General features: G+C 41.4%; 1 protein-coding gene across 1 annotated transcript in view; it reads left to right on the top strand.

Moving 5' to 3' along the window:
* The window catches only part of MYO18B (myosin XVIIIB), a 764,821-nt gene that overhangs the window by 521,808 nt on the left and 215,113 nt on the right, over positions 1–27,900 (top strand).

The raw sequence follows: 27,900 nt of genomic DNA, 5'->3' as shown, positions 1-27,900 counted from the left end.
GGTCACGGACAAGAGGACCCGTCTGTCCACAGACTCCGTGGACAGACTCACATTCATAAAGATGAATGAGTCCTGGATCGGCGGTGACTTTCTGGCACCCGTCGTCGGTTCAGGGCGCTGAAGGGTCCCTTGCCATGCATTCCCTGATGAAGCCCCGGACCTGATGTATTTACAGTGCTGAATATAACTATTTCAACATCAGAGAAAATCAATGTTAATATTTGGTACAGTAGGCTTTCTTTGCAATTACAGCGGTCAAACATTTCTTGTAGTTTTACACCAGCTTTGCACACACTGGAGGAGGGATTTTGGCCCACTCCTCCACACAGATCTTCTCTACATCAGTCATGTTTCTGGGCTATCGCTGAGAAACACGGAGTTTGAGCTCCCTCCAAAGATTCTCTATTGGGTTTAGGTCTGGAGACTGGCTAGGCCACGCCAGAACCTTGGTTATCCTGGCTGTGTGCTTTGGGTCATTCTCATGTTGGAAGACCCAGCCTCGACCCATCTTCAAAGCTCTAACTCAGGGAAGGAGGTTGTTGCCCAAAATCTTGCAATACATGGCCCCGGTCATCCTCTCCTTAATACAGTGCAGTCACCCTGTCCCATGTGCAGAAAAAAACCACCAAAGCATGATGCTACCACCCCCATGCTTCACATTAGGGATGGCGTTCTTGGCATGGTACTCATCATTATTCTTCCTCCGAACACGGTTAGTGAAATTATGATCAAAAAATTATATTATAGTCTCATCTGACCACATGATTTTCTCCCATGACTCCTTTGGATCAGTCAAGACAATTATGTCAGCAGTTATTTCACACCCTATATACTCTTATTAAGACTGCTGTACATCATGGCAACTCCTGCCCATGTGATATGACTCTGTATCAACTACTACTGTTAATACTACTACTGCTGCTTCTGCTGCTGCTGCCGCCCAGTCAATACACCTATGTCAGCAGTTGTTTAACACTCTATATACTCTTATTCCTACTGCTGTTCATCATGGCACCTCCTGCCCATGTGATATGACTCTGTATCAACTACTACTGTTAATACTACTACTGCTGCTTCTGCTGCTGCTGCCGCCCAGTCAATACACCTATGTCAGCAGTTATTTCACACTCTATATACTCTTATTAAGACTGCTGTACATCATGGCAACTCCTGCCCATGTGATATGACTCTGTATCAACTACTACTGTTAATACTACTACTGCTGCTTCAGCTGCTGCTGCCGCCCAGTCAATACACCTATGTCAGCAGTTGTTTAACACTCTATATACTCTTATTCCTACTGCTGTTCATCATGGCACCTCCTGCCCATGTGATATGACTCTGTATCAACTACTACTGTTAATACTACTACTGCTGCTTCTGCTGCTGCTGCCGCCCAGTCAATACACCTATGTCAGCAGTTATTTCACACTCTATATACTCTTATTAAGACTGCTGTACATCATGGCAACTCCTGCCCATGTGATATGACTCTGTATCAACTACTACTGTTAATACTACTACTGCTGCTTCTGCTGCTGCTGCCGCCCAGTCAATACACCTATGTCAGCAGTTATTTCACACTCTATATACTCTTATTAAGACTGCTGTACATCATGGCAACTCCTGCCCATGTGATATGACTCTGTATCAACTACTACTGTTAATACTACTACTGCTGCTTCTGCTGCTGCTGCCGCCCAGTCAATACACCTATGTCAGCAGTTATTTCACACTCTATATACTCTTATTAAGACTGCTGTACATCATGGCAACTCCTGCCCATGTGATATGACTCTGTATCAACTACTACTGTTAATACTACTACTGCTGCTTCTGCTGCTGCTGCCGCCCAGTCAATACACCTATGTCAGCAGTTATTTCACACTCTATATACTCTTATTAAGACTGCTGTACATCATGGCAACTCCTGCCCATGTGATATGACTCTGTATCAACTACTACTGTTAATACTACTACTGCTGCTTCTGCTGCTGCTGCCGCCCAGTCAATACACCTATGTCAGCAGTTATTTCACACTCTATATACTCTTATTAAGACTGCTGTACATCATGGCAACTCCTGCCCATGTGATATGACTCTGTATCAACTACTACTGTTAATACTACTACTGCTGCTTCTGCTGTTGCTGCTGCCGCCCAGTCAATACACCTATGTCAGCAGTTGTTTCACACTCTATATACTCTTATTCCTACTGCTGTTCATCATGGCAACTCCTGCCCAAGTGATATGACTCTGTATCAACTACTACTGCTAATACTACTACTGCTGCTGCTGCTGCTGCTGCTGCTCAGTCAAGACAACTATGTCAAAAGTAATTTCCCACTCTATATACTCCTATTACCACTGCTGTTCATCATGGCACCTCCTGCCCAAGTGATATGACTCTGTATCTACTACTACTACTACTACTGCTGCTGCTGCTCAGTCAAGACACCTATGTAAAAAGTTAATTCCCACTCTATATATACTCCTATTACCACTGCTGTTCACTGATACCACTGATAGTTAATTTATCCCTTAACTACCCCCATTTGTGAGGGTCGGGGTTTTCCTTTAAAGTCCCATGCAAATCAATGGAAAATGTATGTTCCCACATAACTTCTGTACGCCTGGAGATATTTCAATAATACCCGCTATACATATTACTTATATGCCAAATAAAAATATATAACAGTTAAATTAACCCTTACCAACACCCTTATATAAAAGATGGGTATATTTATATTACTATGATTTTCCTCCCCAAAAGGTTAAGATAGGAAGACCGGGCAACGCCGGGTATTCAGCTAGTAATAGTATAAAATGTTTTCGGTTATTATTAAGCTAGATGTGTTGATGTTGATGTTGATGTTGATGTGTTAGATGTGAAGTTAGATGTGTTTAAAAAACTAACAATTTCAATAAGAAATGAAACCTTTGCAAAATATAACATTTTTTATTAAAAAAAAAAAAAAAAAAAAATTAGGACATTAACTTCTGAAGCTCTGTCACCTCATCCATGTTTTTCGCCAGTTGTTGCACCAGTTGTTGATTTTGGCGCATCAAAAACAGTATCTGCTGCTCATTTGCCATTACTCTCTTCGTCAGGTTTTTCATGGCAGCTTGTTTCACCTCTAGCTTTTTTAGAACTGTTAGGATATAAGAAAAAAACATTTGGATTTCAAAGACCGTTACGAAAGATTATTTTCAGCCATAAAAATAATAAAGTCTGACTTAAGAGACTCTATGAAAGAGGATCTGGCAGAGGCAATTCTCTTCCTTAGAACTCTACATTGCATTTATTTGCATTTGCTAAGCCTAGAACTACATTTCAAGATTAATATAAACCATTTCTAGGTTTTTCATATTTTTTTTTTTGGTTCATTATAGATAAGCTTTGTTTTGGTTCTAAAACAGCCAAATAATGTGGTCTGTATTTTTGAACTGTTAAAGATCATGTTCCTGATGTTTAAGCCTGCTGCTACTATCCAGTCACTTGATTGTTTTCATTGTGTTTGTCTTTTGCTTAAACTGTGCAATACAGTAGACTGTTGGCTTCCCAGCCAGTAGTCCTGTGGTAGTTTGCGTTTCTTTCCCTCAAGGAATCTATAAAATACATTCGCATATTAATACAGAGGAGTCGGAGTCGGGGAGTCGGGGAGTCGGAGTCTGAAGTACATAAAACTGAGGAGTCGGAGTCGAAAAATTTATCTACCGACTCCACAGCCCTGCTTTAAATGCTGTCCATTTTTAGAGCTACATTTTATTGTTGAAATTTTATTAATATATGTGCACATATTTACCCTCCTGATTGACGGTATAATTAACCGTCTCATCCTGCTCCTCTTCCTCGTCACCCACTACTCCACCAGAAGTTTCGGGGGGGGGGTGCAGCTCCTCCTCTTGCTCCTCCACAGGAACTGGGGGTGGTGATGTGGATGGCCCTGGCTGCTCCTCCTCATCCCTCTCCTCCTCTTCCACATCCTCCTCCTGCTCCTCCTCTGCGGCCTGTCGCCTTGTGCGCTTGGGGCGCACAGTTGGTAGCGGAGCTCCTATAATAACACAATGTTCATATATTATAAAAATGTTTTCTAATGACGTATGCAAATTCTGTGTACTCTACTGTATTGTATATGAATACAAATTAATTTATATAGACAGTTAACCAATGGGACAATGTTATATTAAAGGGTCTTGTGGGCACTACAGGGGACTGAGCGTGAGCTGGGCTGCCACCATGGTAAAATGAGCTGTTTTTGTCTCCTTTGTTTTGTTCAGACGATCTCATGTTAAAAAAAAGTACTTGATGGAGTACACAGGATTACTATAACAACCCCACGCCTAACACAGGAATTTAGTGGGAATCTATATATATAAAACTCAACGTGTGTGTGCATGTATGTATGTATGTTCCACCATCACGTCCAAACGGCTAAAGATATTTACATGAAACTTGGCACACAGGTTACTTATATGTCAGCCACAAATATAGGATTGGTGGTTTAACCCATACCCACCCCCATTTGCCTTGGTCAGGGTTTTTCTTTAAAGTCCCATTCAACTCTATGGGAAATACATGTTATTTCATAACAGCTGTAGATATTTCGATAACACTTGGTCACATGTTATCTATACGTCCACTTAAAGTATAGGATCGTTAATTTATCCCTTAACTAACCCCATTGGTGAGGGTCGGGCTTTTTGTTTAAAGTCCCATGCAAAGCAATGGGAAAAGTATGTTCCCACATAACTTCTGTGTTCCTGTCTGCTGTCCCATGTTTTTTTCCAACAGTACTATGAATACCTTGGCTGGTGGTGATATATGTTACAACAACATGGCGTCTTGGTTAACAACATCTGACCTTACATTAATTACATATGACCTTACATAACTGTCCCCAAGGGACCCGGGCTGGCTCAACGCGATTGCCACTGCGCTGACAAGCCATTCACCTCTGCAGCTAGGGGTTCGGATCCCGCTCTCGGCTACATGTGAATTGAGTTTGGTGGTCTCAGCTCGGCCCCCGGTGGGTGTGCTATGCGAGGTAAGCCTGCGCTTAGTATGCCCACCTCCCTCCCACAAAAACCACCACACTTACACACGCACTCGCAATTGGGTTAACATGCACGCACTCTGACCATGCGGTCTCTAAAAAGAGAGGCGAAGGACTAACGGGGCTGGTTGAGCGGGCAAATCCTCTCACTCCCTTATAGGGAGTCCCTCTGCCCCGTTGGGCTTCGAAGCGGAGCAGGTAGGACGGTCTGTGTGGGAGGACCCCCTCACACCCGCCATTGCCACCCGGGGCATGGAGAAAGGTGGCAGATTACCTCTGGGGGAGGCCTGCCTACTCCCAACTCCTGCAGTCCGGCTCCTCTCTCGAGTACACGCACAAAATACACTTTAGGGAAAAAAAAAACATAACTGTGACCAATAACTTACCAGGATGATATTTATTCCGGATACGCCTGACCCGGTTCATCTGGCGCCTCTTCAGGTCGGACCACTTTTTGAGGATCGCCATGCGAGTGTGTTCTTCGCCTAGTTCCTCAATCAGGGAGCTTATAACTCCCTGTTTTTCTTGCTGCCTCCGCAGCTCATCGTATCCTGTTTCCAGGAACTTCTGCAAGATGAAGAACAAAGTATATTGTAATACTTTTGTTGACAGCCTTATGGATATATGACATAAATGTATGCTATTCAACAATTGGAAGCATTCTCGCCTTATTAATCAATGACAGGGGTAACATGACAGATTTTATATACTGCCATTTCGGTCGCCACCTTTTTTACATAAATATAGCAGCCATTATCATTTGCATAATTATGAATATATACTAACTTTTAAACTAGACTAAAATGCAGTTGAAGATAATGAAATAACAGTGGTCAAAATACTTACACAAATCAGCAACTTTTCCTCAGATACAGTGAAATTACTTCCAACCATCTTGCTCTGCGATTGCGTTGCGATCATAAAGTTGGAAACTGGCAAGGGTCCAGGAAATGGTCGCGTGTTGTTCGCGTGTTGATTGCGCTGCTTGGACCGAGATGGGTCCATATGGCTTCGGCTGTATGGACCACAGTAACTCTTTTCCCTGTCAGGAGCCTAACGCCCCGGGGGGTCAGAGACGGGACCTTTTCGGAGGACCACTGACGTATGCAACCGTCGCAGTTTTTTGTGATGTCACTCTTTAGGTGTGTGCAAATTTTTCCTTGCACCGGGTGGAGTTTTTGGCTTGTGTTTTGCACGCCACAGGCTTTTCAACAGAAAATAACCAGCTGGAGGCAGAATGGTTGCAAAACACTACGGGTTTGTTACCTAACTCTGGGTTTCAAGACCAGTCCACCTCCAGCTGTTGCAAAACTACTACTCCCATCAGCCACGGTCTGTCAGTGCATGCTAAGAATTTTACTTTTGCTGCATCTAGGGTGCCACAGTTTAGAGACCCGTGCATAAAGGCCTGAAAAATGTGGGCCTGCAGAACTTACAATACTAGAAGTGCCAGCATTCCCAGGCATGCTGGAAGTTGTAGTTCTGCAACATCTAAAGGGCAATATGTATTCGAACGTCCTTGGGCCTTGAGGACACTGAAGTCAGGACGTTCGCATACGTCCTATGTCCAAAAAAATGTTAAATTCATTATGCTAAATAACAAGGAAAAGTGCCTAAATACACATTTGCCAACCAGGGTGTCTGCAGCTGTCCAGGCATGCTGGGACTTGTAGTTTTGTAAAAGCAGGAGACACATTTTTTGTGAAATACTAATATCTGAACATATATACTAACTTTTAAACTAGAATAAAATGCAGTTGAAGATGATGAAATAACAGTGGTCAAAATACTTACACAAATCAGCAACTTTTCCTCAGACTTAGTGAAATTGCTTCCAACCATGTTGCTGTATTATTGCGCTGCGAACATAAGTTGGAAACTGGCAAGGCTCCAGGAAATGGTCGCGTGTTGTTCGCGCTATTGCGCATGCGCGATCGAAAAATCGCAATCGCAATATGTTTTTGGGTTAAAATATCATACATATTCGAGTGCTGCTACAGCAGTTTTCGAAATATCTGCAATCAATTTCGCATTCGCATTTTGTGAAATTGCGTTAAAATATCTCGAATATTCGATTTCAGAGTGAGCCAATCAGAGCGCTCCTCCAGCATATCTCGAAATTGCGCAATAAATATCGCATTCGCATGTTGCGATATTTCGATAAAATATCACGAATTTTCTGAGCCAATCAGAGCGCTCCTCCAGCATATCTCGAAATTGCGCAATAAATATCGCATTCGCATGTTGCGATATTTCGATAAAATATCACGAATATTCTGAGCCAATCAGAGCGCTCCTCCAGCATATCTCGAAATTGCGCAATAAATATCGCATTCGCATGTTGCGATATTTCGATAAAATATCACGAATATTCTGAGCCAATCAGAGCGCTCCTCCAGCATATCTCGAAATTGCGCAATAAATATCGCATTCGCATGTTGCGATATTTCGATAAAATATCACGAATATTCTAAGCCAATCAGAGCGCTCATACCGCAGTTATTAAAAAATCGCAATTATTTTCGCATTCGCAATAGCGAAAAATCGCAATCAATTAATTTCGATAAAATATCACGAATATTCGAATTTAGCGAATATATCTCGAATATTCGAATATATATTCGAGATATATCGCGAAATCGAATATGGCATATTCTGCTCAACACTATTGACTATAGTATAGTTAAAATATACTGTAAAGGCAAGGTTCAATGCATAACTTGATAGAAAGTCTTCTTATTTTTATCTTATACTTGTGTGACATAATTACACAATATCTCAGTAACTCCACTGTAGGATTAAAACAGCCACCTGTGAGAAGAGTTCATGCCACATATACATTGCATTCTACCATGGAAACATAGACAATGGTAGTCAAATCCTTAAACATAATAAGAAGGTAACATATGCTTGGCGTATAATCAATTTTTCTGCCTCTTTCCTGACCCCCTCACCATTTATTCTTTAAACTGGCATATTTAACCACTTGAGTACACCTGTTTTATCCTTTCATTACCAGGTAATTTTTCAGTTTCAGCACTGTGATGGTTTGACTAACATTTTCTCTGCCATGGAACACAGAAATTAATTTTATAAAAATTTTTTAAGACAGACAGAGCTTTCTTTTGGTGGTATTTAACCCCTTCTCACCACCTCACAGCCTTTTAAGAGATTCTAAATGTCTGGAGGTGGAGTCGGGCATTCCAATTATGTGACTGCTGTGATCAGTCACCGCTACCACATGATCAGAAAGCTCCTGATCTCAAGCAGGTATTGGGAGCTTTTAAGTTCCCCCCGTTAACTTTACTGAAGCGTGCTCTCCCAGCACAGAAGTGTTTACATTTAGGGCGCATAAATGCGGCACTTTGGAGTTAAACCCCACCTGCTGAGAGGCTGCATATACAGTTGTGCTCATAAATTTACATACCCCAGCAGAATGTATGAGTTCTTGGCCATTTTTCAGAGAATATGAATGATAACACAAATACCTTTCTTTCACTCATGGTTAGTGTTTGGCTGTAGCCATATGTTATCAATCAACGATGTTTACTCTTAAACTTCCCAAATGACCCTGATTAAAAGTTTTCCCTGAGTGACCACTTTTTTTGGAAAATAGACACCCCAAGGCTATCTCTTGTTTTGCCACAATTTTGGGGAAATAAGGAAACTTGTTGGTATTGAGGCACGGATCTTGGCAATGGTACACTAGATACATTGAATGTACAGGTCATACACAGAGCAGGGGGTGAAGGGGTTAATTTAATGGTCACATGCAGTGACAGGATGGAAAAGAATGGGTTAATGTTCAGATGTGCAGGATAAGGGAGGCATATAGAGACAGCATTAATATAATGTGTAGTAGAGGAGGGAGCATGAAGGGGTTAAAAAGATCACTGTGTCACTGAAACAGAATGAATGAAGCTACAGTAGCTGATGCATTCATTGCTTTCCCATTCACACCTATTGCAGGGGAAGGGGAGAGATCAACATTATAAATCAAGCGATCACAATAATGACCAATCACAGTGATCACATGGTAACCAGCCCTTGGAATCAACTTGGTACAGTGTCCCTGCTTACCAAGACATGTAATGACAACTCGGTACTCAGTTATTACCAGGCAAACCGGCACCTAATGGTTATTTATCCTGTGTTGTTTTTCAATGGGTTTGGTAAACATAAAGCCACTGATCCACAATCTAAAGACATACCCTGGTAGAAAAGGGGTCAACAATCGCTGACAGCAGGAAGCTGTCATGTATAATCGTGGTAGTAATGTCATTATACTTTTATACTATTATACGTAACCTTTGGCTCCCCCTGAATGGGTATTTGTTTGGGTGAGTTTGGAAGGCAGTTATTAAGCCCTGGTGTTTGTAAAATTATTTATACTATTGCCTAGATTCACAAAGATTGCCGCAACTTTGCGGCGGCGTAGCTTAAGGCATTTAAGCTACGCCGCCGTAAGTTAGCGAGGCAAGTACATGATTCACAATGTACTTGCCTGCTATGTTACGGCGTCGTAGCCTAAAGAGGGCCGGCGTAAGGGTGCCAAATTCAAATGTGTGTAAGGGGGGCGTGTTTTATGTCAATAAGGCTTGACCTTACGTTTTTGACGTTTTCCCAGTGTACCTACATTTCCCAGTGTGCATTGCGGCTAAGTATGCCGCACGAGCCTATTGATTTTGACGTGGACGTAAACAACGAAAATCCTGATTCACGGACGACTTACGCAAACGACGTAAAAATTTTGAATTTCGACACGGGAACGGCGGCCATACTTAACATTACTATTCCAACTAGTGCCTAGCTCTAACTTGAGGCGGCCTATCTCTAACATAAACGGCGTAAAAGTACTGCGTCGGCCGGGCGTACGTTCATGAATCGGCGTATCTACTTATTTACATATTCTACGCCAACCGCAATGGAAGCGCCACCTCGCGGCCATCCGAAATATTGCAATCTAAGATATGACGGCGCAAGCCGTCGTATCTTAGATATGTTTAAGCGTATCTCTGTTTGAGCATACACTTAAACATAAGTCGGCGTAGATTCTGAGTTAGGTCGGCTTATCTACTGATAAGCCGGCCTAACTCTTACTGAATCTACCTATATGTATATATACAGATGTTGCTGAAGTGTTCAAACCATTCTACCTGACCCTGGATCTCTTCCCATATAAAACACCCTTAAAAGCATTGTTGCCGTGTCTAATTGCTTAATTGGTATTTCATAAAACATCTATGAAGATAAAATGTTAAAAAATAATGACACGTTATATTGTACATTCCATGGGAAAGCAAGATGTGTAGTCTGCTTCAAGTTGGTCCTACTTACCTTGTGATGACCTTAAATGGCTCTGTGCATGGAGGTTTATAGCAATATTAGAATGGATAGGATTATTATAATTTAATCTCTTGCATGCAGCCATTTTCCCTTGATAGTCATACCTTAAAAGACCAAAGGCAGAGCACTGCAACTTTTATTTTAAGAACACACCATTTATCTATGTGCAAAGTGAAATAGATTGCCAGTATGATTTATCAAACAGATTTCTAGCAACAGGGGGAACATAAAGGAAGAAATTCAATTTCACACTAAGAATATAATGGGCAAAAAAGCAAGTTCAGTGGACACTGAGGATGCTATTATGGAGTATTTTGATTCTGGTCCCTTGGATATTGCACAGAAAGTAATTTGTACTGTAAACTTTACCAGACACACAAGAGGTAAATATAGACATGATGTATGCCAATAGTTGCAAAACAATACATTTACCATGGTTGTATTCACAAGTCAACAATTCTAGAAGTTAACTGTTTAAATAATATAATTGTACATGTTTAAATATCTATCTATCTATCTATCTATCTATCTATCTATCTATCTATCTATCTATCTATCTATCTATCTATCTATCTATCTATCTTATGTGAATAGATTTGTCCAAATAGAGGGTGAATATTGTGGGCAGATAAATAGATGATTGTAGATGATACGTAGGGAGGGGTCAAGTCCTGCGGGGATGCATGGGGACGGCGTTCCTGTACTACTTCCGCAGCAGGAACGCCATTCCTGTTAGCAGCCGCGTCCTTCAAGAGGGATACAATCAGTGGGGTGCCACAGATTGCAGGGGGGTTGTCAGGCCAGAGCCGCTTGGGGTACCTACCAGGTCACACGTCCATGTAGGGAAAGCAGCTGGGCTGCTCCTTTAGCCCACACCGCTCACCCCACCTAATTGGTTCAGCAGGCGGGGTGGAGCACGGAAACTATCCAGCTGCCCTATGACCGTGAAGGGGGAAGGAGCTGCGATGGATTTGAATCCCTTTGCCTGCTGAACCTGCCGGACTGGGAAAAAGTGAGTGCTCGCCCATGCAGCAGCCTCCCTGTGTGCCTGGATAGGAGGAGTGGCGGGGCAGCGGCATATAGAGGTATTGATATTTGCATATTCCTCCTGCATCCGCTGAATGCCTGCTTCTACTCCTATTGCTGCAGGAGGAATATGGGAAGATCTATTCCTCTATATGTCGCTGCTCCTACCACTCCTCCTACCCAGGCACACAGGGAGGCTGCTGCACGGGCACTTATTAACACTTTAAAATTATTCACTTTATTAGGGATAATATTTAGGTAATAAACAATCATTTTTTGACCACTACTGTAGATGACCATCTATCACTTAAATCATTTAATCACTCTTGTTCACTAGATGACCATCCTTTATGGGTCCTTTAAACACAAATCTAATCACTACCACTAGAGGTCCTCTTATCATTTTAAATGCACTTTACACGGATCATTTTAAAACAATTTTCTCTTCAAATTAACTTAATATTAAAGTACTATTGGTATATATGGTTGTATGTGTGTAAATATTAGATTGTACGCACTGCCAAGGTGCTAACAGGTGATCGCAATATTTAAATTACGGAATTCCGTGTAAGAGTATTAATGCCCTTACTCAAAATGACGGAAGCTTCCTGATGATAGTCCACTGATTGGCTGAAACGCGCCAAGGAATTATCGCGCCACTGCACATTACTTTCGCCTGAACTAATACAGGGAATCGAGTAGCACCGCCACCAGTGGTAAACGCCACCATTGGTAAACGCCACCATTGTGGGTTGATTTTTCCCTAAAAAATCACCTGTTACACACACTAAGTGGCAGGATGTTAAGACACCCCAACATTTGAGTGATACTTTTAACTGTTTTTGTTTAATTTTTGGAACGATATTTTGTGCAATGAGGATTTCTTTGGTCTGTCTATCTGTATGAGGCACTGCACTGCAAAAGTCGCCAGCAATGGATCTCTACAGGGGTATTCCCACATGCGCAAATGACCATACTAAAGATAGTTGGTCAACTCTAGGGGGTGAGTTTACATCTATGTAGGGCACCCAAGTCTGAGCACATTGGAGCATGGATATATCAACGTTAAGCACATACCACTATATACTGGGACTATTTCATGTTTGTGTATATAATCTGTACCAAACCTAGTGCAGTGGACTGTTTTATAATGAATGTAGTATGTTAGCAGATAAACTCTGTATAAAACGGCCAGTATTTTCCCATAGGGAATTTCTATAGTATTCTTTACACTGGGCTACAAAATACTTGCATGGATGCAAAAATCAATTTTTCTGCAATATGAAAAAAATCCAAGTTGAACATTACTGATAGGGGAAAGATGATGCACAAGCATAACAAAACAAGATTAATAATATACATTTTCTTCTCAAGGGACACATGATTTACGGTTATTTGGGTTATACTGCTGTCTCCAGGGGTATTTGGACACGGGTAAAAAAAAAAAACAGTGACCAGCCTAGCATAACCTCTCCCACTCCCAGCTTGCCTTAACAATTTCTATTACAATTTTTTTATTTTTCTCAAGATTATTTAAAACAAATTTCAGGCAAGACTTTACTACATGCTGCCTGAGCAAGTCTCTTTATGTATCTATCTAGCTGATCCTCAGCATTAGCTTTGAATTCTGTACCTTGACTCTGGATAACTGTGAGGCCAGCCTGGAATATGACCTTCGGGCACTGGGCTCTACATTGTTGCACTTTCCAGACCTTTGTGTACTGTGAGTTTGCCAGGGATCACTTTCCAGGCAGGGCCAGATTAAGAACATCATGGGCCTGGTGCTGAGGATTTTGGGGGGGTCTTTTATAAATAATAAATAAATGCATGGGAATGACATCAACGCAGCCCGGCCAAGGCAAGACCAAACCCAGAAGGAAGACCGGGTGAAGATGGAAGTGCCCCGGCCCGCATGATTGATCACAGCGCAGCACTGGAGGGCTCAGTCTGAAAATGTACCCTGTACCCTAATATGCTAATATTCTGTGCATACTTGTACTGTACATTGTGGCATAACCTACCCCAGGGCCTCTAAAAAGTAGTAATGTCAGGAAAGTTTACTACCGCTTTAATATCACAGGATCCCAGGAGCCTCTCATGGGGCCCCCTATTAACCCTTGGGCAGTGCCTAAGTGCATAGTTGCCAACATTTAAAAAATATTTTCAGGGACACATTTTTTTTACAAGTGCTATATTTAGAGTAGCTGAGATCCCCTATGTTCCTCTATACATCACACTTGTAATCACAAAATTAAATGAGTACTAATAATGGGGCAGAACAAATATGAGAACTGAGATTTACTTTAGTTGAACTAACAAAAGTGTGCCCATTCTAGAGCTGGTAACATTGAGGGTATTCAGTATAATTTTAAAGGCACTATGTATAGAAGAGAAGTCTGGAGGAGAAGACAGTGAGCAGTGTGAAGTGTATGACAGAGGGCAGTATGTACCAGAGAGAAGTGTGGAGGGTATGATGGGGCAGTATGTACAGGAGAGGAGTGTGGAGGGTATGATAGTGATTAGTATGTACAGGAGAGGAGTGTGGAGGGTATGACGGTGGGCACTATGTATAGGAGAGGAGTGTGGAGGGTATGACAGTGAGCAGTATGTACAGGAGAGGAGTGTGGAGGGTGCGACAGTGGGCACTATGTACAGGAGAGAAGTGTATGACAGCAGGCACTATGTACAGGAGAGAAGTGTGAAGGGTATGACAGTGGACGCTATGTATAGGAGAGGAGTGTGGAGGGTATGACAGTGGGTACTATGTATAGGAGAGAAGTGTGGAGAGTATGTACAGGAGAGGAGTATGTAAAAAGGTTTGTGGAAGGATGTTTAGGGACTGCGTAGTGGTTAAGCGGTACATACATGGATTGAAATTACGCCAATTATGCAGAGACCAGTCATAGTTGATCCTTTGTATGGGCTAGCTGGTTTTACAAGTCAATCTAATAATCGACTTGAGTACAACCAGCCTGTTAGGTTTTTCCTAAAACAATCAGTGCTGCCAGCTATTGGCAACACTGATCATTGTATTCACAGGCAGAACACAAGGGGACAGGCTGGGGAGAGATACTAGTCAGTCCCTGGGAAGGCCCTGGCTAGTATCAGAGCCAGATACACACAGGTTACATACGCTATGATCGTTAGAGCGAGAACAAAAATTTTAGTACTAGACCTCCTCTGTAACTCTAAACATGTAACCTAAAAAAAATTAAAGCATCGCTTAGGATACCAAAAAAAATCGTGCTAACGTTATTTATTTTTTAATGAATGGAACAGTTTATTTCCAAAAAAAACATGTTTGAAAAATTTGACAATTCTTTCAGTGGAGTGGAGAGACTTTCAGCTGTCAAAAGAAAATATCTGGGCAGTCTGCCAAGTTTGTAACAACATGAAACATTGTAACTAACTTCCTTCTTAGATCAAACTTCTGTGTGTAAATGCAGGAAATTTAACCACTTAAAGTCCAAGTTAAAATCAATATTTTTTGCTAGAAAATTACTTGGAACCCCCAAACATTATATATACTGTATTTTAGCAGAGACCCTAGGGAATAAAATGGCAATTGATGCAGTATTTTATGTCACACTGCATTTGCCCAGCGGTCTTTGAAATACACTTCAATGACCAATAAAAACCAAAAAAAACAAAACAGTAAAGTTAGCCCATTTTTTTTTTTTTGTTAAAGATGATGTTATGCCACAAGAATTGTGAGAGAATCGTGATCTATCTCTAAGCAAAAAAAATTGCAATTCTCATTTTAGCCAGAATCGTGCAGCTCTATGCCATCCAACATAAAAAGTTGCAAAGACCACCATAGAGTAATTTTCTAGCAAAAAACAAATGATGAGTTTTACATGTAGTAGAGAAGTGTCATAATTGGCCTGATGATAGGTGCAGTGCACAACCACGCCTCAGATATATCTACTATAGAAGCAAATTACAAGTGCATGGTTCGATAGCACTTGACCCCACTAAGAATGAGTAAAATACATCCAAATAACTCAGAGCTCTGCTGGAGGAATTGTAAGCAAAAGGGAACAACAATGCATATCTGGTGGGACTGCCCGAGAATACAGGAATATTGGGAAGAAGTTTTGGAATATACGGAAGAAATAACAGGGGAGAGGATCTTATGTAGCCCTTTGACTTGTCTGTTTCATGGAAACGATAAGCCAAAAAAACAGTATGGAACAACTCTGGTTCCGGTGCTGCTAAATGCAGCAAAGGGCCTGATCCCAAAAAATTGGTTAAACCCAAAAAGGCCATCAATTAAAGAGTGGATAGAAAGGGTAGATTATATAGCAGACATGGAGTACCTTGCTCGAGGGGAGGTAGGAGGAGAGGACAGATATAGAGTGGTGTGGGAGAAATGGAAAGCCTTTAAATTATCAGAAAAATTCACACAAGGTATGACAGAAATTGACAGGTGAGAAAATAAAAGGAAGATTGCAGAGCACACAGATCCGGGTGGGAGGGCGGGGAAAGGGGGAAAAAAAAAAAGATGAGATTAGCCACAATATTAAGTCTGTATTTTACTGATGGGTCGAAGTGAAAGAGCATATCTGTTGGTTCAAAAATGATAAATGTGTAATTGTACTAAAAAAGAAAGAACACAAATATAAGAAGGAAGTAAAGGAAGAAAAAAAAAATCTAAAGGGGGAGAAATTAATAAAGAACCACGCATGATGCGAAGCCACAAGATAGACGCTATGGGCGGTCGAACCGTGAGCAAGTCTCGCTGCCTAGTGATGGCGGAGTCTGAAGTGGAAGAAAAAAAAAAAATTGGCCTGGGTGGCGAGTTAATTAATTAAAATTAATTAGGTAATATAAGCACTGTGATCCTCTCAGTCTGCTGCAGTGTGTCAGCTTGTATTTATATTGGCCGCTCTGTATGTAGCTTCTGACAGGCTGTGCAAGCAGCCCTGTATCTCCGGAACCATAAATGATAGCCATCCCATATTTTTACCAGTTGTGGAGTAGCTCTTCACTTGCCTGTGGGGTTTCTGTGACCTCTGGCCATCGAGCTACAACCCCCAAAGTCGATCTTTTTTTTTTCCAGATTTTTTTTGTGAAAATAGGCCTATCTTGAGAGAGGGGCCTGGAGCTGCAGCTCCAATAGCCCCTATGTTAATCCGGCCCTGGCCATCCCATATTTTTACCAGTTGTGGGGTAGGTCTTCACCTGCCTACCCCCCAAATGTGGGGTTTCTGTGACCTCTGGTCACCGATCTACAACCCCCGAAGTCGATCTTTTTTTTTTTTCTGTTTTTTTTTTTTTGGGCAAATGGGCCTATCTTGAGAGAGGGGCCTGGAGCCGCAGCTCCAATAGCCCTTATGTTAATCCGGCCCTGTTTCCAGGTCCAGAGACATGACCAAGTCTCTGGTGTGCCTGTGACTTTGAAGTCTTTTTTTAAGTAAGCTGTATGGGCTACATATCAGAAACTATTTATTTTATTAGCACCATTAGGTGGAAACACTATGCCTTTTCCATTGGTCTCCATGGATAGGGTTAAAGGCATAGGTGGCATCTCCCTTTCACTACTTCTAATTGCAAGAGACACACAGCTGCACCTTGGTTAATCCTTGCTACCACCTGCAGTGACCTGGTTACCTCTGGCTGTTTGAATCTCTCCTGTTTTTAGCAGCCAATTCATGAGTATTCAAAGTTTTACCTGTTATTCTGAACAAAGTTGTTCCTACCATGTAGTGCAACATCTCAAACCCAAATTCAAGGGGATCAGTCCCACTGTATAAGTTTCTTCCAACTTATCCACAAACAGTTCCAAGGTGGCCTGCAGTGTTTCCTCACAAGGGCTTAACACTGACAGCTTGGAGCTTTGTCCCCTGCTTAAGTTTTCTTACAATTTTCAGAGTCTTCTTTAACTCCATTGGTTGTGACCTCCTCCTTGGCCTTATCCTGGTAGGATTTCAGTGCAGTTATGCAGGATTGAATGGGCCAAATTGCAACTCTTTTTTTTTTCCAAATCTCTTTATTGATTTTTTAATTTATTTTCCATACAAAAAAAAAGAAGAATAACATACATACACATATCCAGTACATTCACATTATACATTTAACACGTATTTGCTCTATTCTGGAGCCTCCTTAAAATTCTATATCACATTCATTTCCCCTAACTCATATACCTTTTTCACCCTTTATTTACTCAATGGTGTGGTTATTCTCCCCTTATGCCTTATTTTAACCTGAAGCTGTCATAGGGTTTTTTATCCAACTTTCCCATACTCTCTTGTATTTATCCCCTTGACCTCTATTACAATATGTTTCCCTATACAATGGCAGATTTATATTTACTAGGTTTTTCCATTGTACTATCGAAAGAGCTTCTGCCTTTTTCCAGTTTAACACTATCGCCTTTCTAGCATAAAATAATAATAGACCCAGTTGTGTTCTCTTTCCCACGGAGATATTATCTTTCCCTACCAATCCTAACAGGCAGATTTCTGCCTCCTGTTCCAGATCTATTGATGTTATTATAGCAATTACCCTCTCTCCAGGCATATCTGCACATCTCCAACAATTTTGAGGATTTGATGGGGAAATATTATATAACGTATATAGTGTATAATGGCTTCTATGTATTATTTTAAATTGTATTAATTTATCTCGAAGTGATACCAAGATCTGAAATGGAAACCTCCATACTTCCTCTCAATCCTCCTCCACCAAATTTGGAACATCTCTTCTCCAATTTTCGCTTACTTTACTTATGTCTGGCGATGTGGTCTTTATTAAATATGTATATATAGTTGAAATTGACTTTTTCCAGTTTTTATTATTTGTTCCAAACCCAATTCCATTAATTGTGAGGTTCCTCCCGGGAATTGGGCTAACAAACCGTGGATAAGTTGCATGTATCTAAAAGCATAACTCGGGAAACTTCCATAGCTGTCTCAGTTCTTCATATGTATAGAACTTCTCCCCCTGTAGTACTTGTGATATCCTTTTTACTCCATACTTAGTCCATGCACCTGGATCCTGAATAGAACCCAAATGTGGCAACTCAGGGTTTCTCCACAATGGAGTATTTGGGGATAACGTTGTTTTGGAATATCCTTCTCTTCTTATAGCAGCTTTCCATATCTTAACAGTTGTTATCATTGAAGGGGTTAGAGCTCGTCTCGTTTTTATCCCCCTATACCAGGGGTCTCCAAACTTTTCAAACAAAGGGAAAATTTTTTGTCCTTAAAAATTTAGGAGGGCCGAATTGTGGCCAGTGGAGATGGCAAATGTCTCGGGCCCAGCAACGGTGACAATAAATATGGCCCCAAGGTTGGTCTCAGTAGGAGGAGGTGTAGTTCCCCTATTAGTAGGAGGAATAGTATCCCATCATTGGTATCAGTGGAAGAAATAGTGCCCCATTGTTGGGGTCAGTTGGAATAATAGTGCCCCAAGGGCCAGATAAAGGCTAGTAAAGGGCCACATCTGGCCCTCGGGCCACAGTTTGGAGACCCCTGCCCTATACAACAGCCCCTGCAGTGCCTCCACTAATTGGACCACTGCTGCTTCAAACATAGTAGCAGAGTCAAACCCATCAGGGTTCAACCATCTCCCCACCGTTACCAGCTGTGACACTACATAGTACCTATAAAAATCTGGAAAGGCCAACCCTCCCTGTGCTGCCGGTCTCATGAGTGTGCTTAATTTAATTCTGGCTGATTTATTTACCCATATGAATTTAGAAAACATTCCATGTAACTGTGTAAATTAGCTTTTGGGCAGCCATTGTGCAGAATTCCTGAATATATACAGAAATTTGGGCAGGATCTTCATCTTCACTAAATTTATTCGTCCCAATAATGACAGAGGCAGTGTTTCCCATATTTTTCCCATATCTAGCTCATGTACCGCTGGATCCAGATTCATAACTCTGAAATCCTTAACCTGTCTAGATATAATTATGCAGAGATATTTAAATTCCGTCATCCATTTCAATGGTAGATTTAGGGCAGCTGTGTCCTGTGCTCCCTGATCAATAGGGAACAATAGGGATTTACCCCAATTCACTTTAAGCCCTGTGTAAACTGAAAAATTATTTAGTAATTATAAAGCTCCATTTAAAGATGATCCTGCATCTCTTAAAAATTGCAGCATATCATCTGCGTATAGGGCTATTCTCTCCTCCAACCCCCCTACACGCAGTTCTTGAATATTTGGCAAAGTCCTCAGGGCCTCTGCCAATGGTTCTATCGCTATAGCAAAGAGTCCTGGAGAGAGAGGGCAGCCCTGCCTCGTACCCCCTGCAACTGAAACAGGGACCATAATTTTCCTCCCAATTTGACTGCTGACATGGGTCTCTCATATATTGTTTGGATCCATTTAATAAATACTAATGGGAATCCCATCCTTCTAAGTATTTATTTACCACAGAAACGGCCATTCGATTGTATCAAAAGCCTTCTCTATATTCAACAAGGCCACCGTCCTGGATCCCTCTTGAATATGATGACTATGTATATTTCTATAGAGCCTACGTATGATAACATCTTTTGTTCTCTGTGGCCTAAATCCTGTCTGATCTGTGTCAATAATATTTCTCAACAAAGGTTGTAGTCTCGATGTTAATTTCTTTGTCAATATTTTAAGATCAATATTTAATAATGCTATTGGCCTATATGATGCACATAGTTTTGGATCTTTAGTTTCCTTATATAATAATGTTATATGTGCCTCTCTCATTGAATCTGGGAGGGTCCCTTTCAATAACCCTCCTGTGAATACTTCTGCTAGTTTGGGGGCTATCAATGCTCCATATTTTTTATAAAATTCCACCGGAATTCCATCAGGACCTGGTGCCTTTTCTCCCGAAAATGTACGTATAACCTCCATAATCTCCTCAACTGTGATAGAACCAACCAGTACCCTCCTTTCCCCATCCGACAGCCACCCGAGAGCTACCCGGTCCAAGAGATCCTGCATATCTTCTGGGCGGAAGTTGGGGGGAAGAGAGGAGGCATACAACAAACTATAGTACTCTCTAAAAGCCTCCAATATTTCTTCAGGTTCTTTAACTCTCTGTCCATTTAAGGTCTCTATTTCTGGTATAGTTGTGTCTTGATATTCTTGTTGTGCTAATCTAGCCAAAAATCTCCCACCTTTATCTCCCTGTTCAAATATGTCTATTTCTATGTAACTCTAATCTTGTTATTTCCTCCATATGTCTATGTAAATCTCTTTGTGCGGACATCATTAGGTCAAGGTTAATACAACTAGGCTCTTGCCCATATTTTTCCTTCTGAAATTCTATCTAAATTTGAAGCTCCTGTATCTTAACCTTTTGTTTTTTATTAACCGTAGAGATATTTGATATATACTGTCCTCGTATATACGCTTTAAACGCATCCCAAATAATATCCACGAGGATGTTCCTGTATTATTCTCCCAGTATTTCATTATTATTGATGTCATTTTCTCATCTATTTACGGATGTACCACCCATTGCGGAGTTAATCTCCACAGGGATGCATTTCTCAAAGTAGGCATGTGTATAAACAAAAATAAGGGAGCGTGATCTGAAAGACCACTCGGAAGAATATGGGACCCACGGAGCATGCTGGGACTGTGACATCATAAGAGGCCTACATAAATCGCCGCCGCCTTGCACACCCAGCATTACAGCGGGAGGAAGCGTCAAGTCAACATAAGAAGAAAAGAAGAAGGCAGAAGGCGGCAAAGAAGACCGGGCTGGCCGCCACTAGTAAGAGAGCTTCAAAGAAGATAGCGGCGGCCAGCCCCTGAAGAAGGCACCGGAGAGGGAGCAGGAGAAGAACCGGGGAGCGCCGAGACGAAAGCGGAGAGCAGAGAAGATGGAAGAAGACCCCCCGGAGAATGGAGAAGACCCCCGGAGCTGACTAATAAATTATTTTAAAACCCTGTGTTGTGTGTTTATTTTATTGACACTTTTGCTCCAGGTGAATGGGTAGGGGTACGATGTTCCCCTCATACTCATTCACCTAGGGTGGGGAGCCGGTATCTGGGGGCCCCCTTATTAAAGGATTCTGATAATCCCCCCCGCCCGCAGACCCCAACAACCAACGGCCAGGGTTGTCGGGAAGAAGCCCTGTCCTTATCAACATGGGGACAGGGTACTTTGGGGTGGGGGGGCTGCCCCAGAGCACCCACCCCCCCCATGTTGAGGGCATGCGGTCTGGTACGGCTCAGAAGGGGGGGCGCTCGCTCGTCCCCACTCCTTTTCTGACAGGCCGGGCAGCGTGCTTGGATACAGGTCTGGTATGGATTGTAGGGCAACCCCCATGCCGTTTTTTTGGTGTAGGGGGTTCTCCTTACAATCCATACCAGACCTAAGTGCCTGGTATGCCCCTGGGGGTAAACCCATGCCGTTTTTTTATTTAAAATGTGGCGTGTAGTACCCCCTCATGATTCATACCAAACGCTGCAGCTAGAATTGGCGGGAATCCAAGTCGGATCCCCGTCGCTTCTATGACGAGCTCGCTGGAATGTGCTTTTCCTATTCCAGCGAGTGCGAGATGTCGGACCCATGTCGCTGAGAATTAGCGCGATGCCGTCGTACTGGAAACACATTCCCGGCGACAGGTACAGTAGCTTGCTTTAAAAGGGGTATTTACTCAAGAGATAAGACTATCACTTTACAAAGCTATAGTTCAGGCACATCTGGAGTATGCTGTCCAGTTCTGGTCAGCAGTCCTTACAAAGGATGTGCTGGAACTGGAGGGAGTCCCGAAAAGAGCAACAAAGCTAGTAAGGGAACCAGAGGACCTAAGTTATGAGTAGGGATAAGCTTTATGTTTGGGTCCAACATGAGTTAGACTGGAACATGAGTTCGAATTGAAAATTGGCTGTTCCCCCGTTCGCCGAACATCTACAAATTTGGACAAATTCGAAAAGCCACGGAACACCTTTTAAAAGTCTATGGGATAAATCTAAAGTGCTAATTTGAAAGGTTAACCACTTGAGATCCGCGCTATAGACGAAATACGTCCGCAGCGCGGCTCTCAAGTGCCAAGTGGCCGTTTAAAAACGGCCTTTATGTGCATTACCCGCGCGCGCCACTGGGTGGCGCGCGGCGGGTAAAAACTGTCCCGACGCATCGCCGAAGACCCGATGCGTGTACCTGGCGGCCGCGATGTCCGCCGGGTACACGCGATCGTCGGTGACACGGTAGGTGACAGCAGGAACGTGGAGCTCTGTGTGTAAACACAGAGCTCCACGTGCTGTCAGAGGAGAGGAGACCGATCTGTGTCTCTTGTACATAGAGACACAGCATCGGTCCCCTCCCCCAGTCACCCCCCTCCCCCCACACAGTTATAACACACCCAGGCTACACAGTTAACCCCTTCCTCACCCCCTAGTGTTAACCCCTTCACTGCCAGTCACATTTATACAGTAATTAGTGCATTTTTATAGCACTGATCGCCGTATAAATGTGAATGGCGCCAAATTTGTGTCAAAAGTGTCCGATACGTCCGCCGCAATATCCCAGTCCCAATAAAAATCGCAGATCGCCGCCATTACTAGTAAAAAAAAAAATAATAAAAAAAATCATAATTCTGTTCCCCATTTTGTAGGCGCTATAACTTTTGCGCAAACCAGTCGCTTATTGTGATTTTTTTTTTTTTTTTACAAAAATACGTCGAAAAATACGTATCGGCCTTAACTGAGAAAAAATAGTTTTTTTAAAAAAAATTGGGATATTTATTATAGCAACAAGTAAAAAAAATATATATTTTTTTTAAATTGTTGCTCTTTTTTTGTTTATAGCGCAAAAAATAAAAACCGCAGAGGTGATCAAATACCACCAAAATAAAGCTCTATTTGTGGGGAAAAAAGGACGCCAATTTTGTTTGGGAGCCACGTCGCACGACCGCGCAATTGTCAGTTAAAGCGATGCAGTGCCGGACGCTGAGATTTCGCCTGGGAACGAAGGGGGTTTATGTGCCCAGTAAGCAAGTGGTTAATATGCAAGTTATTGTCATAAAAAGTTTTTGAGGACCTGGGTCCTGCCCCAGGGGACATGTGTCAATGCAAAAAAAAGTTTTAAAAAGTAATTTTTTTCGGGAGCAGTGATTTTAATAATGCCTAAAGTTACATAATTAGTCAGGTTGAAAAAGTCCATCAAGTTCAACCATAAGAAATAAAATAATAATAATAATAATAATAATAATAATAATATCATACAATCACATATACACAATTCTATACCCACAATTGATTCAGAGGAAGGCAAAAAAAAATAAAAAAAATAGCAAAGCATGTAACCCTAGCAAAGTGAAACAATAAAAGTGAAATATTTATTAAAACACCTGGGGGGTGTCTATAGTATGCCTGTAAAGTAGTGCATGTTTCTCATGTTTATAACAGTTTCTGCACAAAATGACATTTATAAAGGAAAAAAAGTAATTTAAAACTACTCGCGCCTATAATGAATTGTCGGGTCCCGGCAATACAGATAAAAGTCATTGAAAGTCATTGAAAAATAAAAAATAAATTTGTGGGGGTCCCCCAAATTCCATTACAAGGCCCTGCAGGTCTGGTATGGTTATTAAGGGGAACCCTGCGCCAAATAAAAAAAATGGTGAGATTGCAGTTGTAAGAACATTTTTGTTTTTTATATTATGAAAACTCTGTCTGTGCTCCACATAAACATGGCAGTAAATGACTCTTCGATTATCACTGGAGCTTATGGAACTTATGGGTAAAAAACTCTTATGCTGCGTACACACGACAATGTTTTTCTCTACGTGATTCCTCTCAAGCCTGCCTTGCATACACACGATCGTGAAAAAAAATGCTCGAGCAAAGCGCGGTGACGAACAACACGTATGAAAACACGTACGGCGGCCCTATAAAGGGGAAGTTCCATTCGAATGGCGCCACCCTTTGGGCTGCTTTTGCTGATTTCATGTTACCGCATGCTAGTAAAATTTTGGTGAGAGACGATTCGCGCTTTTCAGTCTTCGTGCTTTTCAGTCTGTTATAGCGTGACGAATGTGCTATCTCCATTACGAACGCTAGTTTTACCAGAACAAGCGCTCCCGTCTCATAACTCGCTTCTGAGCATGCGCTTTTTTTCCTCCTTGTTAAAGCGTACACACGATCGTTTTTCACGACGTGAAAAACGACAAGGAAAAATAGAGCAGGTTCTAAATTTTTAACGCCCATTTTTCTCATCGAGAAAAAAGCTCTGGAGCCTACACACGACCGTTTTTCACGACCAATTAAAAAAATGTCATTTTTCTCGTCATGAAAAACAGTCATGTGTACGCGGCATTAAAGTTTACTGTACATTATATAATGATATGCCAATTATTAATGTCACGTAGATCAATAAAATCCAATATAATATGACTGGTTAGACCAAAACTGATACCAACATACTGCTTTAATGTTTCTTATTTTATTTGTTTTATTCTGTTATATTTTCTTTTACTACAAGCCTCTATACTAGTGACGCGCAGTTGCGATATTATTCATATGTTCCCCTTTATAGGTTTACTATGCATTTAACGCTTGATTGTCAGTTTTCTTGTGAATCTGTTGTATTTGCATTGTTCAATACTCTTTATAATAAAAAAAAAAAATGAATGAAACGATAAACAAAATCACACTAGTGTAATTGAATTGCAAAGATAAAAGGTACACTTGGGTAACAGATCTTGTCCCAGAACTGTCTGAAAAGGTTGCATGGTGCTCAGAGGCATATCATGTGTATAGACAGCTAAAACTCTATTCAAGACAAAAAGTAATTGGGATTTTTTTGATCCAAACTATTGAAGAAATACACTAATTTCAGTTGCACACATTCTTATGGTTTATCTCAACCTAAGGTTTACCCAAAACCTGTGATCTTAGCTGCTGATTTCCTACTGATTTTATGATGTACTGTATTTACTGCAAAAAAGTCTGCTCAGTGTGTTAAATCCATGATTTGATAATTTCTCTAAGAATGGGACAGTAAATACATAAGCTTATAAAGAGCAGATAGATATTATGATTGAAACAGTAATATCTGCAGCTGGATCAATAAAGAAACGTCTCCTTTTTTGCATTTTGATTACCCACAGTTCAGAGAATGGCTAGTCAATTCCGTTTCAACTTTTAGATTGTAATTCCTTTATTTAACATAAAATGGCAGTGACATTCCGACAGTCTGTAGGTTAATCTGCAAATCCCAAGGTTTGTCTCCAAAAAATGTTCACCTACAGATTCATAATGCTGACTGATTCTTGGAAAGGTAATACAGTGTCACTTACTGCAGTTACATTCTGTTCAGTCACTGAAGTCATAGCAGGCAAGCAGATGGAGTAAAGAGACATAGAATATGTTCAACATTGTACAGAATGAAGGTAGATAATTATTTTTAGAGTCATCTGCGATATTTGTCTTAAAACACAAGGACACCAAAATACCTCCTGGACATTTCAGATGGAAAGAAAAAACACTTATGTCCAGTACACACGATCAGTTTTTCCGACAGGAAATCCGTGTTTTTTTTTTTCAGCAGGAAAACGGCTCAAACTTGTCTTGCATACACACGGTCACACAAATCTTGTCTGAAATTCCGAACGTCAAGAACGCAGTGAGGTACAACATGTACGACGAGCCGAGATCAATGAAGTTCTATAGGCAGTTCGGCTCTTCTGCTTGATTCTGAGCATGCACGTTTTTTTTGCATTGTAATTGCATACAAACGACCGTGATTCCCGATAGGAATTTTTCCTGTTACGAAAATTTAGATCCTGCTCTCAATCTTTTCTTGGCAGGAATTCTCACAAAAAACTTGTGATGGAGCATACACATGGTCAGAATTCCTGACAAAATGCTCACATCACACTTTTCTTGTCGAGAAAACTGATCGTGTGTACGAGGCATTACTGTGGTATTTAATGTTTTGCTAAAGTAAGTTTTGCTTGATAAATATAATGAAGCCACTTAGCAAGTGCTAATTCACTATGCACTGACAGAATAATCTTCTGTTATCTTCAATGAAGAGAAGTGTGATATTTTAAAAGTAAACTTGTACTGAGAGAAATATACAGATTGCTAATGCTGACTTTCTTCTGAAATTGCTAGGCTGCAATACTTAAGCCCCATCTCGGCGGATCTTTTACACTTTCTGTTTCTTTAACTACCTTTTGAAGCAGTATTTTACTTATCTAAGTCTGCTATTGAGGTCCCTCATTAGCACAGTTTCCAGGTGTAGGGGACCAGTAATTCAGTGCTGCAGATGTGCCCACGCTGGACGGTCCCAGATAGGCCCCACATGCTGACATGTTCACCTGCAGTTAGGTAATTTAGGTGAGAAAAATATAAATATTTTTTACCAATGGTGGTGGTAGGGGGTGTCGGAGGAGGAGCCTAGAAATCCACTTTAAACTCCTCCCTGTCGAGCGTTCGCAGATATGCGGCCTCGGCTTTCAAGGGTTATTTTTTAGAGCGGGCGGTCGGCTCTTCAGGGATAACAACCGATGTGGCTAAAAGCCACTTGGCTTTTATACCGGAGGAGCGGGAGGGGACGTCACCCCTCCCGCAGCCTTATGCCACTGTTACCGGGCCTCCCGTCCCACTGGGAGACCCGGTCTGCGATTCGGAACTTCCTCTGGCTAGAGAGAGACTGTCTTTGTTCCAGTCTTCTCTCTGTAAACACAGAAGCGACGTCACTATGTCACTTCCGGTTTACCCAGCTGCCAATGGCACTGTTTTAAAAAAAAGGACAATATTCAGAATCGCCATTTTTGGCGATATAAATACTTTGAAGTGTAAAGGAGGGATTTGGGGTCTTTTAGACCCCCAATCCCTCCATAAAGAGTACCTGTCACCACTTATTACTGTCACAAGACATGTAATACAGTGCGCAAATACAGTGTGACATAAAATATTGCAACGATCTGCATTTTATTCTCTAGGTTCTCTCTCTCTCTCTCTCTCTCTCTCTCTCTCTCTCTCTCTCTCTCTCTCTCTCTCTATATATATATATATATATATATATATATATATATATATAAAATGTTTGGGGGTTCTAATCAATTTTCTAGCAAAAATGCAAATTTTAACTTGCAAGCAACAAATGTCAGAAATAGGCCTAGTCATGAAAACGTTAAAAGTCACTTACTTATACCAAGCATGTGCATTAGAAAGACACAGAGAAGTCCAGACCTTTTTTAAGCATACTTGCTAGGGGTAAGTTACAGCCTGTGACAGCTTTTTTATTTCTCTTTATATATATATTTCTCATTTTTTTTCTATCTGCTTTGATGAGTTCTAAACAATCCCTCCAGAGGTTGGAATACCGTTTTTGCAAATTAACTACACTGCAGATGTTGGCTATCCCCCCACCCTCTAGTTGATAATACTTTTAATATATCATTAAAGGAAAAGTTTACCTTTTGTAACATGTTACACCCTGAATATGTTTCATGTTACAGATGCACTAGTCTCCACACCTACCTGATCCCATGTTTTGACTGCA

The sequence above is a fragment of the Rana temporaria genome, chromosome 1 (assembly GCF_905171775.1).
Source record: "Rana temporaria chromosome 1, aRanTem1.1, whole genome shotgun sequence".
NCBI classification, from domain to species: Eukaryota; Metazoa; Chordata; class Amphibia; order Anura; family Ranidae; genus Rana; species Rana temporaria.
Note: the sequence above shows the minus strand (reverse complement) of the source record. Positions and strands in the feature narration are given on the sequence as shown.